The 13,958-nt window shown below is 36.4% G+C and overlaps 1 non-coding gene across 1 annotated transcript; it reads right to left on the bottom strand.

Annotated features, from left to right (window-relative positions):
• Positions 1-815: 815 nt before the first annotated feature.
• LOC149169929 (small nucleolar RNA SNORA5) lies at positions 816-978 on the bottom strand. The gene has a single exon (XR_016260019.1). It is a non-coding gene; the product is annotated as a small nucleolar RNA SNORA5 (small nucleolar RNA).
• Between the last annotated feature and the right edge of the window lie 12,980 nt (positions 979-13,958).

Below are 13,958 nucleotides of genomic sequence, written 5' to 3'. Positions count from 1 at the left end.
TCAAAATGACTCTGCTTTCACTCTGAAACTTGGTAAACTCCGAGCATTGTAGACAAACAGAACCAACATAATGTTTGCCATGGATACAGGAGATCAAAAAACCATTACTTCGCAAACTCAAAATCCCTTAGGGTTTCAAAATGCTACAAAAAGATTGGAAAGAGTATTACCTTACCACTATTAACAATTTTCAAATCTTTGGGATATATGAGATGGCTGAGATGGCTAAGAGCATGGCCTTAATGTCCCTTTTTCCTCTGAGGCTATTGAAACAGATGAAACTCCCCCAGCTTCTGTCGCAGACAACCCAGAGAATGAAGAACAAATAGAATTGCTACTCTTGTCAACGAATGATATGATAAAGCCGAAAGCACAAATGAAAAGAGGGCCTTGTTGCGCCCTCACAATATTGACTCATCTCCCAGGAAACCCCATGTCTATCAAAACGATTGCTGCGCAGCTCACGGAGTATGGAACACATGTCCACAGAAGAATGGCTGAAATTGTGGCGTGAAAATATGCCCACTTGACTTGGGCTTTAAAGCACTAGTTGTTGTTAACGCTACATAGTCCTTTATGGTATATAATTAAATTCATGAAAATAGCAGAAATCTCTCTTATACTTTAAAAAGAAAAATTGTAAAAGTAAATTTATGTTAATTTATTTATTTCAAAGTTTTTTTGTTTTTTAAATTATGAATTTGTTTTCCTTTACAATTTTTTATACCAATCACCTCAACATTTTTAAGACAATCATAAATCTTTCAAAGTGAATCATTTATTAGCCACCCTAAGTGAAAAAGAGGTTGGTAAAGCTCTATAACTTATCAAATTTGTCCATAATCCTATCCTAGTTGTCCATAATCATAAAGTTAGAATAATTACTTTGGCATACATCAAGGCCATTAAGCCCCACAAACATGACACAAACCACATGGCACATAATCATAGAAGCCATAATGATTTGACATTAATGCACACAAAGCAAAAATAATGCATAACAATGATTATAAATTCAATCATTGCTTGGATAAGGCTAGCATTCAACAAGGGTTCGTCATGGGATGGTCCAAAACCATCATTAGTAAGTTTAGGATCAAAATTGCAAGTTGCAACTATAACTAACTTGTTAAGCTTGATTTTTTTGGTTTTATATTAAAAGAATAGTTAGGGTTAGTGTTAAGAATTTGTCATTTTAGAGTTTTAATGGATTTTTAAGTTAATTTTTTCAATGTTTTTATTTTTTTTTAATGTTTATTTTCTAATTTTATTATTTTATGTTAGGTTATTAATTTACTTGTTAAGTGATTGATTCATATGATTAATTGTTATAAGTATTATTACGCCAAGAGGTATTATATAGTTTAATATAGCAACAATGTTGTAAAATGTAATGTTATGTTATGTTGACTCATCAATGTAACATTACATTAAAGAAAAATAAAATTAAATGTTTAGGTTGGTCATTTTGTAGGTTTTCTCATGTTGATTTACAAACCCATGGTATTGCATGATCCATCATATTTGTCTATGGTATTTGTTATGATGAAGCATATTTAAAGGCTTGAGGAAATACATTGTGGAATGCAAGAGTACTAGCTTAGATCCATATTAACTTTGAACTTAATCTCTCTTGTTGCTTGGTAGATCTGGATTTAAAATGGATCTGGGATGGGTAGTATACATATAAGGTATGTGTATTCTAGCTACATACCCACACCTTACATGATACATTAGTATTCTATGATTGGTCTTGAGATCGATTAATAGTTAAGCTTGAATTAGTCTTAAACTTGATTGATAGTTAAGTTTGATTAGTGGTTAAGTAAATGATTAACCATTAATCCTTATTAATAAATAATTCATGATTTATAATTATTATGATTAATTTAATACTAGATTATTTAGGATTTTCACAAAACCATTTGATTTGATTGACCCTTAAGTGAATATTATTATTTTATTAATATTGCTATGGAAATTATTTTATTATTTTATTATTCTTTATGACTTGACAAGTTTGATTTCTTCAAATTAATTTATGGATAGAGGAATTTGTTGGGGGATGATAGGGGCCATCCAGAGAATGAGAGGGTTGGTAACATTAACGAGGGGGTTGGTAACATTCATGAGGGGGGAGATAAGTAGGACGGTTTTCTTTTTTCGAAGGGATTCTTACGGGGGGGAGGAAGGTGGGGAGGATTTTTGTCTTTGGGGAACTTGTGGGTTGGAGAGGTTTTGGGTTATCACAAATAATGGTGGATTTTGGTGTTGGACACTAGAGGGGTGTTGACATGGGAAACTCAGACACACTATGGTTGTGGTTTTGACTTGGTCTTAGAGGGCTCGAGAACTTGTGGAGGTGTCCTAGGCTACGAATTCAAATAGACTTTCCTAGTTGGCAGGGTGGCATATTCAGTCGGGTGGTCCTTGAAGGAGCACTGCAACCGAGGCACCATAACTAGGTATTTTTCTTGTTGTTTGGCTAAGTTATATAAATTACTCATAAGTAGGTTTTTAATAAGCTTTTAATATGTTGTGTCAAATATATTTCTTTGTTAAATAAACTTTTTTTTATATGTTGTGAAATTGTAGAAATTTTGTCATAGTTTGAGGACAGAGGAATGGGTCCTTACATCTCCCAAACAATTCACTTTACTTTACATCTTAATATATGTTTGTAGTATTAAGATTGCCTAGAGCAAGGAGATTTAACTAAAGCCCCCATCCTCATAGTGTAAGGAGCATATGCCCAATGCTCTAGTGAAAATGTGTCACATTGAACCCCACTTTTTGGACTTAGTCCAAAAATTTACATGTAAAAGTTTGTGCAAAATAATGAATTATCAATTCATGAAAAGCTCCTATCGAGCATAGTTAATATACATTCATTGTGGTTTTTCTATAAAAGAAATAATGATTCAATTATAGTAAGTTGCTAAGGTCTTCCATGCTTCCTAGGAAGATGTAGTTGTTGCTACCTTGCACAAGGACTTATCATCCAAGCCATGTTTTATAAGATCCAATACTAAGGTATCACATACTTCCTCATATGGGTTATTAGACCGATGCTAAATCAATTCTTTACATCAAAGAAAAGGTTTCGTTTTGGCAGATCCCAAAAATTATATTTTTTACTAGTAAATTTTGGAATTGTATGCCAACCTACCTAGAGGTATGCACCAACAGAAAGAAGCAAAAGATGCATATCTTTTTAGAGGTAACATCTAAGGCTTGTCTCAAAGTGGTATGTGCTTCTTATGGGAGTTTTTCAATTGCCCTTTATGAAAGTCCAACCATAACTCGTCAACAACTTGAAACTTATTTGGAACCCAATGGATTGTGTATCTACTTGTACTTGGAGTTGGCAACTTCCTACAAAATATCACGAACTCATTATTGAATTTGTTGGATACATTCCTCAAAATTGGTTGTTTTACTTATCTCGTTCCAAGTATAGGAGGTACCTTCATGTGTTATACCATGAATATAGCTACATCAATTTGTTCCAATTGTTGGGACCCCAAGCACACCTGAAAAGGCTTGTGGCCAATAGAAATATGAAGAGCTATGTCGAATTTATGTTAACAATATGGAGGTTTTCAACACGTGTATATGGATGCTCGCAATTGTATACTCTAAAGACATCTATAATAATCCTATTGACTACTAATTTTTATTTATCAATCTAGGGATGGAAGGTAGTGGATTTGGTCAAGCTTGATGTCACATGTGAGCTAAGGAGGGAGTGACATGGTATGCTAGGTAGTGTTAAGGCATGCTAAAGGTCGAGGAAACATGCAATAATATGCCAGGTGCTAGGGTGTGTTAATGCATGCCAGGAGTGTTATGGATTATCAGGGAAACACAAGGGAGCGCTAGTCTAAAATGGATGGAAATGAATGAATAAGATTGTGTGACAGGGAATGTCAGCAAGTTCTAGGTGTGCTAAGGAGGGAGTGACAAGGTATGCTAGGTAGTGCCAAGGAATGCTAGAGTGCCAGGGTGACATTCCAAGATGTCCCAAGTACGAGAGTGTGTCAATGTGTGCAAGGGAGTGTTAGGGAGTACCACAAAAACACAAGGGAGAACTAGTTAAAAATGCATGGAAATGAACATATAAGAGTGTGTGATAGGGAGTGTCAGCAAGTTCCAAGTGTGCTAAGGAGGGAGTGACAAGGTTATATTCCAAGTAGTTCCAAGGCATGCTAGAGTGCCAAGGCATGTCAGGGAGTGCTAGGGTGTGCTATGGAGTGCCAAAGAATGCCAAGAAATGCATGGGATGCTAACACGTGGCACATAATGCCAAGGGATTGTTAGATGTGCCAAGTGTTATGGCATGTCAAGATGTAAACTATGTTTCTTAGTTGTTTCATGGCCACGATTGGACCTGAGCCTTGACTTTGTAACTTTTTAAGTGGGATGAGTTGAGATTGGGCTTGAGTAGCCTAAGATGAGTTACAAGCAGTTCTTAGGTGAACAAGGCATAGTCTAGTTCTAGTAACTATAACTTGGTCAAGTTGTTGTAGTCGATGCAGGACTTGGTTGGGTTCCCAAGTCTCAAAAAAATTAAGGGTAGTTGTGAGGGTATGATAGCTAAGGAGTGTCAGGGCATGAAAAGGAATGAAAAGGTGTGCTAACATATGTCAGAAAATGTCAATGCATGCTGAGGAGTGTTAGGGAGTGTCAGGGCATCACACGGGATAACTAGGTCAAAATGCATGGAAATGAACAAATCAGAGTGTGCGCTAAGGAGCGTTAGTGAATTCCAGGTGTCCCAAGGATGAAGTGTGTTAGGAGAAGTTAAGAATAGGAGTTGCAAGAGGCAAGCCTATAGTTACGATAAGGTGTGGACAAAGCCAGACTTGGTTGGGTTCCCAAGTCGCAAAAAAAGTAAGGCTATATATGAGGGCATGATAGTTAGGGAGTGCCAAGGTGTTCCAGGGAATTCCAGGAAGTACTAACACATGCTAGAAAGTTCCAAGGAATTTTAGGCATGGAAAGACATGCCAAGTGCTAAGGCACACCAAGATGTTCTAGGCACCAAGGTGTGGCGCCAACACATGCTAGTGAGTGTTAGGTCCAAGTGCTAAGGAAACACAAGGGAGCACTAGTTTCAAATGCATGGAAATGAATGAATAAGAGTGTGACAAAGAGTGTTAGTGAGTACTAGGTGTGCTAGGTGTTCGGGAGTGCTAGGATTTGCTAAGGAGTGCCAAAGCACGCCAAGGAATGAAACAGATGCTAACATGTGCCACATTGTGCCAAGGGATTGTCACATGTGCCGGGTTTTATGGCATGTCAAGATGTTAACTATGTTTCTTAGCTGTTTTACGACCACAATTGGATGTGAGCCTTGTATTCGTAACGTGGTAAGTTGTATGAGTTAATATTTAACATGAGTAGCACAAGATGAGTTATAAGAAGTTCTTAGGTGAACGAGGCATCATCTAGTTGTAGTAACTGTAACTTGGTCAAGCTGTTGTAGTCAAGGTAGGATTTGGTTGGGTTCCCATGTTGCAAAAGAAGTAAGGGTAGTTGTGAGAGCATGATGGGTAAGGAGTGCCAGGGCATGCTAAGGAAAGAAAAGACATGCTAACACATTCTAGACACTGTTAATACATGTAGAGGAGTGTTAATGGGGAGTGTCAAGGAATAAGGGATAACTAGGTCAAAATGCATGGAGATGAATGAATAAGAGTGTGTGTCAAGGAGTGTCAGTGAATTCCAAGTGTCGTAAGGATGAAGTGTGTTAGGAAAATTTTATAATAGGACTTATAGGAGGGAAGCCTACGATTGTGATAAGGGTATGAACAAAGCAGCTTTAGACAAAGGAAGACTTTGGGCTAGGCACAACATTATTTTTCAATGACTTGGTTGGTTTACCAAGTCACAAAAAATGTAAGTCTATCTATAAGGGCATAACAACTAGGGAGTGCAAACGTGTGACAGGGAATGCAAAGAAGTGCGAACACATGATAGACAGACACAAGGCATGTTAGGCATTCCATGACATGCCAAGTGCTAAGGCATGGAAATTTGTTCCAGGTGCTAGGGTGTGCTGCCAATGCATTATAAGGAGTGTTAAGGAATGGTAGGAAACACAAGGGAGCAATAGTTTCAATTGCATGGAAATGAATGAATAAGAGTGTGTGATAGGGAGTGTTAGCAAGTTCCAAGTGTGGTAAGGAGGGAGTGATAAGGTATGCTAGGTAGTGCCAAGGCATGCTAGAGTGCTAGGGAATCATGCCAAGATGTACCAAGTTCCAGAGTGTGCTAATGAATGCTAAGGAGTGTTAGTGAGTGTTAGGGAAACACAAAGGAGCACTAGGTCAAAATGCATGGAATGAATGAATAAGAGTGTGTGATAGAGAGTGTGAGTGAGTTCTAGGTGTGTTAAGGAGGGAGTGACAAAGTATGTTAGGCAATGCTAATGCATGCTAGAGTGGCAAGGCAACATGAAGCCAAGATGTGCCAGGTGCCAGGGTGTACCAACGCATGCTTGGGACTGTTAAAAAGTGCCTGGGAAACACAAGGGAGCACTAGGTCAACATAATGCATGGAAATGAATGAATAATATTTTGTGACAGAAAGTGTTAGTGAGTCCTAGGTGTGCTAAGGAGGGAGAGACAATATATTCTAGGTAGTTCTAAGGCATGCTAAAGGCTAGGGAAACATGCCAAGATGTGCTAGGTTCTAGGGTTTGCCAACGTATGCTAGGGATTGTTAGGGAGTTTCACAGAAACACAAGTGAGTATTAGTTTAAAATGCATGGAAATGAATGAAGAAGAGTGTGTGATAGGGAGTGTCAGCGAGTCTAGGTGTATGAAGGAGGGAGTGACTCTTTCACTAATGGTGAAGCCCAAACTGATGAGATAATTATCGATCTTTGTGTACCAAGCACGAGGTGCTTGTTTGAGATCATACAATGTTCACTTGAGTCTGCACACATGATACTCTTGATCAAATGTCTCAAAACCTTTGTGTTGCTCTATGTACACCTCCTCCTTAATAACCCCACTAATAAATTTCGTTTTTACACCCATATGGTGGATACTATACCCCATTTTCGTAGCTAGAGCAAGAATTGATCTAATGGATGAGTACCTTGCTACAAGAGAAAAGGTCTCCTCACAGTCAATTCCCTCAACTTGAGAGTACCCCTTGGCCATAAATCTGGCCTTATACTTCTCTATGCTTTTGTCTGTTTCCTACTTCACCTTGAAGATCCATCTCAAACCCACTATTTATTTATATGTTGGTCTGAGGACCTTTTCCCAAAAACTGTTCTTTGTAGTAGATTCATATTCCTTCTCCATTACATCAACCCATACAGGTTGTTATATTTCTTCCTCAAAATATGATGGCTCAGTCTCTATAAGTTCAGTCATAAGAGCAATGTAGCTAGTGTACCTCTCGGGTGACCTCCTTTTCTTACGCAAATTTGAAGGATATCCCACATTCTCCCTCACATCTTGCACAAGTCTATCAACATCCTTAGTTATTTTTCTGCCTTCTTTGGATAGTTTTGCTTGAGTGATTGTCGCCAGTCTCTGCTCCTCAATTTTTGGCTTCTCTACAACTTCCTAAGGTTGCTCCTTTGGAGCTAAAAGCTCATCCTTTGTTGGGATCTAAAGCTCCCTCTCAAGAGAGCACCACATAGCTTTCTCCTCGTCAAAATTTACATCCCTTTGCACAACTATCATTCTGGGTGATGGCAAGTACACATGGTAGTTGTGGGGATTTTTGTGTAACCCACAAATACCCCAATCCTATGGTCCACTCAAGCTTATTCGTTGGTTGTTTGGAGACATGGCAGTAAACAAAGGCTCCAAAAATCTTGAAGTGCGACACATCCCGCTTTCTTCCTAAGAAAGCCTCCTCTGGTGTAATCATGCCAAGAATCCGATGAGGACTTCAGTTCTACAAACAAAATGTTGTATTGCATGCCTCAACCCACAAATGTAGAGGTAGGCCTTGGTCATGCAACATCACCCTCATTGCTCCCAAAATGCTATGATTTTTTCTCTCAACCACCCCATTTTGATGTGGGTTGTGAGGTGTTGTCAACTCTCGTCAAATGTCTTCTTTCACACATAAATTTTTAAATTCATTCGACACATACCCACCTCCATTATTGCTCCTGAGAACCTTCACCTTCTTGCTGGTTTCTTTCTCAACCAGTGCCTTGAATTCTACAAACTTGGAGAACATCTCATCTTTCTTCCGCATGAAGAGATCCAACAGTTATGTGAGAAGTCATCTATAAAAAGGGAAAAATACTTTTTTCTGGCAGTGGATACTATTGAGAAAGGTCCACAGACATTAGAGTGGATCCTTTCTTGGACTGCATGCACTTCGTTGTCCTGATCATGGAATGCGGATTTTATGTACTTCCCTAAGGTACATCCTTTGCATACATCCTACTGCTCAAGTGCTCCTTTAGGGAGGCTAGTGGCTATTTGTTGTATAATATTCAAGGTGCCATGATGCAAATGGCCAAGTCTTATGTGCTAAAGTTCACCTACATCGCGGCCCTGCACTTTCTCTTCCTTAGTGCTTAATGTAGCACAATCATGCACATCTAACTTATACATATTCTTCACACAAACCCTGATCTTCTTCACCTATCCCGTGGCTATGTGTCTCATGAATACTTTTCCTTTGTTGAAGATCACATCATAACCACAGTCTTCCAAAACTCCAACAGAGATGAGATTTTTCTTTAGGCCTAGAACAAAGATGACATCCTTGAGGCTGAGAGGGCAGCCTGAATCCCTCTTAAAGGTGATTGCACCAATACTGGTCATGTTGTACCTTCCATCATCCCCTAGCTTGATGTGCATCTGGAGATCTTTATCCTCCAGGTCACTGAAAAAATCTCTACATCCTGTCATGTGGAAAAATGCACCTGAGTCCAAGTACCACACACTCCCCATCACTGTGTTGGACATGCATGTGATAAGGGTAAAGTCAAGGTTGAAGTGTCAAGCCAAGGCTTCACCCGCTACTCCTCCTAAGATCATCTTGCTTTCCTTTTTCTGTGGGCACTTCGTGGCATAGTGTCTGTATTCATGACAATGGAAGCATTTATTTTTTGACAAATCTTTCTTCTTTCCCCCTTGGTTGGATTTTGGTTTGGTTTGAGATTTCTTCCCTCTTCCCTTCTTTCCCTTTCCAACCAATGCAAATTTTTATTCATCCTTTCCCTTGGATGAGGTCCCATCTCTGGTACTCTTCCTTATTTCCTCCTGTACCAAATTGTACCATAAGTTTTTCCAATTTGGTAGTTTCTCCCTCCCATTCACTTAATCTTGATATTTATGCCAACTCTTTGGAAGGCCCAAAAGGGCTATGCTTACCAAGTCATCCTTTAAAACAATAATACAAACTCCTGCAAGCTCATCACGAACTTCTGTGAACCTCCTCAAATACTGCAGGATAAAGTCATTCTTCTGCATCTTGATATTTCAAAGTTTATCCTTGAGCACCAACTTTTTTTGGTCACTACTATTCTAGAATATATTTTTCAATGCCTACCACATTGCATAAGGATTTTCTTTCCCATGGAGATTGCTGACAATGTGGTCCCATACTCCCTCCAATATTATTCTCCACACCTTGGCTACATCTTTCTTCCACTGAGAAAGGTTTTGGGCATCAGATTCTGCTGGCTTTGTAACATCTCTCTTGATGTATTCTAGCAATCCATTGTCATCGAATACCTCCTCCATGTGATCCTTCCATTCAGTGAAATTAAGGTTGCCTTCTAAGGCACACTCTAGCCTCATCCCATTAAAGTTCATCCTCTCAGCTCTTAAGAGATCTTCCTACACTGAACTGCAAATTCAAATGTCTTGAGAAGCAAGTTTGAAATTTCTACTCTAATGTGAATCCTGCTATGATACGATGTAGAAATTATGGTATAGATTTGCAACAGCTCATGAAGTTTTTTCAAAATCACAAGACACAAGCCTACTCTATTGCTCTACGGAAGTTAATTCACAATTTAGAACAAAAAATTCAGGCATGCAATAAGGAATAGAACACATGCACACAATATTTTTCCTAGGGAAAGTAATCTGCTAAAAACTATAATGACTTCTTGCATCAATCTGATGAATATAGATGTATTACAATTGCTTTACTCAACTGTGCACAAAATGTAGGTGAATAACCTATATCTCTTCTCACTAAGAAGCTCAAACCCAAACTTTGTCAATTCTTGCCTCTGCTTGAGCCCCTGTTTCCTTGGGAAATTTCTTGAGAAATTAGGCCCTTATTATTTAGGAATTTTTCCAAAATGGATTGCGCAATTCCTAAGGTTGATCATGTGACTGCATGCAACACCTATACACTCAAGACTAGTCTACAACTAATGTTACACTTCTTTAGAATCTCCACCATAGCTAGGGAACAAGAATTGTTTGCATGCACTAGCTATTTTTGGATGATTGAACAAATAACTAGATGATCAATGCATTTGACTGAAGTCCCACTGAACAATTGGCCTTCCACTAGTTCCTCCAATTTTTAGAACTAGTTTAACTAAAAACAACTTGACATAATTGAATTTGATTGCTACAAGTTAGCAATCACACATGCCTAACTGAACTCTAACTCCAACTCAAATTTATTGAATAAAATGGGTGACACAAGCCATGTCATACAAGTTAATTGCATCCAAGTTGTCTGCTGATGTGGAAATTCAAATTTTCTCAATTTAATCAAGGCAAAATCAAATTGAGAATTTCTTGTTGCATTTTTCAACAATCCTTCAAGTGAATCTAATCCATGTTGCCAATCCAACACAACAATGTGCTAATAAAACCAACCAACAGATATAAGTAGCATTCAAAATAAATAAAACAGTAAAAAAAAAGCATATTAAAACACAATCGATGGGGACCCCGAAAAGTACTCCAACTATGTTACCACCTATCCACGTTCACCGAAAGTGCCTCCATCGCTCCTCTCACGATGCACAACCCATTGTCAACCTCGATCGTTCCTCTCACAATGCACAACCCATTGTCGACCTCCATCGCCCAAAATCCCATTAGTTGGTGTCAGCCTCCATCGCTCTACTTCCCGAAGAACCCATCAATAGCGTAAAGATGAACCCCTAATCCTTTACCTTTTTTATTAGCGCCTCATATCGAAAATTTTAAGAGAAGATTTATTTTGTCTTAAAAATTGTCTTAAAATTCCCCTCCATGTAGTAGTGTCTAATGCAACGACATAAAAGTTGTCTCTAATCATATCAACAGAGATCAAAGGGACAAAAGAGTAATTAATGTGTGGGAAATCTTGCCACGGAAATTTTTCGCATTCTACAATGTCGACTACCCCTGCAAAATGAAGAGCCCAACAAGTCATTGTCTTTATATAAGATAACGTGAATGGAAAGTGAAATAGCAGTGTTGGTATAGGCGCAATACATTAGTAGCCTACAAGCTAGTGGACTTAGGATGCATTGTGAGAGCCAATTTCGTAGTTATTAGATAATATTTTCTTAAATTGATATGTTTTTGTCTTAATTGTCTTTAATGGGTTTCATCTTAAGTGGCCATTGTCTTAAATATAAAGTTGTCTTAAAATATTTTTGTCTCTAAAGTTTTTGTCATAAATATAAAGTTGTCTTAAAATAATTTTGCTTAAACTGTTTTTGTCTTATATAAAGTTTTGTCTTAAAATATTTTGTCTTAAACTATTTTTTTCTTAAATTTAAAATTGTATCTTAAAATATATTTGTCTTAAGTTGGTTTTGTATTAAATATAAAGTTTTGTCTTAAACTATTTTTGTCTTAAATTCTATATTTAAGACAATTCAATTGATATTAAATTTTAATGTAAAATAATTAAAATAAAAAGTGACTTTTTAAGACAAAAGATTTCTTTTGTCTTAAAAGTTCCTTTGGTGTAGTAGTGCTTAGATTAATATACCTAAGAGATTGATACTAAAAACCTGAGTGAATAATAAATCCAAGGGATTAGTACTAAAACCTAATGAATTATAAATCCAAGGGAATAATATTAAACCCAATGGATTAATACTATAAACCCAAAGTATATAAACCCTAAGATCAAGAGATTATTAATAATTATAAACCATGTATATTAAACTCTATATCTTAAGCACACTATATGATAAATCTAATATTAGAAACCTCATATTATAAATCGAGTACTTTAAACCCTATTATTAAACATGTTGTTATAAACCCTAATATTAAAGCCAATATTATAAACCTAAATATTAAACCCCAAGAGATTTATATTTAACCCAAGGGACTGATATTAAACCATAAGCCCAAGAGATTTATATTGAACCCAAGTGACTAATATTATAAACCCTATGAATAATATTATACCCCACGAATATGAACCCTTAGATTAATATACCTAAGAGATTGATACTAAAAACCAAAGTGAATAATAAACTCAAGGGATTAGTACTAAAAACCCAAGGAATTATGAACCCAAGGGAATAATATTAAACCCAATGGACTATTTTTATAAACCCAAAGTATATAAACTCTAAGATACATATTATAAACCCTAAAATAAATGTGGTTGACCATGGTTTACCATTGCTTATTTTCATATTGACACAATCTTTGTCATAATGCAACATTGGGCCATGGTTGACCGTTGTTGATTTTCATAGGGAGATTGGACCATGTATTCCCATGATTGGAAATGGTAGATTACGATTGACAACGGTTTATCATTGTTGACAATGGTTGATTTTCGTATTACGAAAATATTTATCACAATGTAACATTGGAAAATCGTTTATCATGGTTGACCATGATTATAAACCCAATGGTTTATAATAAACCGAAGGATTAATATTATAAACCCTATGAATAATATTATATCCTAGGTAGAAGAAGCCTTAGATTAATAAACCCAAGGGATTGATATTATAAAACCAAGAGAATAATAAACCTAAGGGTTTAATAGTAAAATCCGAATGGATTATAAACCCAACGGAATAATATTGAAACCAAGGGATTAATATTATAAACTATAGGTATATAAACATAAGATAAATATCAAAACTCAATAATAAATGTGGTTGGTCATGCTTTACCATGGTTTATTTTCATATTGAAACAAACATTGTCACAATGCGACATTGGACCATGGTTGACTATGCTTAATTTTCATTTTGAATAACATTATACCCTAGAAATATGAACCCTTAGATTTATATACCCAAGGGATTGATATTAAAGACCCAAGTGAATAATAAACCCAAGGGATTAGTACTAAAACCCAAAGAATTATAAACCCAAGGGATTTATACTAAACCCAAGGATTAATGTTATAAACCCTATGAATAATATTATAAGCCCAACGGATTAATATTATAAATCCAAGGGATTATTAATATTATAATCCCAAGGGATTAATAAACCCAATGATTAATATTATAAACCTAAGGAATTAATAAAAACAAAAGGGATTAATATCATAAAATCTTGGGATTAATATTATAAACCCAAGCGATTATTAGTATTATAAAACCAAGGGATTATTAGTATTATAAACTCAAGTGATTAGTCAACTCAAGGGATGAATGTTCTAGACCCTTATGATTAATATTAAAAAATTAATAAACCCAAGAGATTATTAATAATTATAAACCATGTATATTAAACTCTATATCTTAAGCACACTATATTATAAATCTAATATTAAAAACCTCATATTATAAACCCATTACTTTAAACCCTGTTATTAAACCCACTCTTATAAACCCTAATATTAAACCCAATAATATAAACCCAAATACTAAACCCCAAGAGATTTATATTTAACCCAAGGGAATCATATTGAACCATAAGCCCAAGGGATTTATATTTACCCCAAGGGACTAATATTATAAACCATATGAATAATATTATATCTGAGGAATATGAACCCTTAGACTAATATACCTAAGGGAT

Source organism: Pinus tabuliformis, chromosome 4_2, assembly GCF_031772625.1.
Source record: "Pinus tabuliformis cultivar Carrire ecotype Pingquan chromosome 4_2, CPIR1, whole genome shotgun sequence".
Classification (NCBI taxonomy): Eukaryota; Viridiplantae; Streptophyta; class Pinopsida; order Pinales; family Pinaceae; genus Pinus; species Pinus tabuliformis.
Note: the sequence above shows the minus strand (reverse complement) of the source record. Positions and strands in the feature narration are given on the sequence as shown.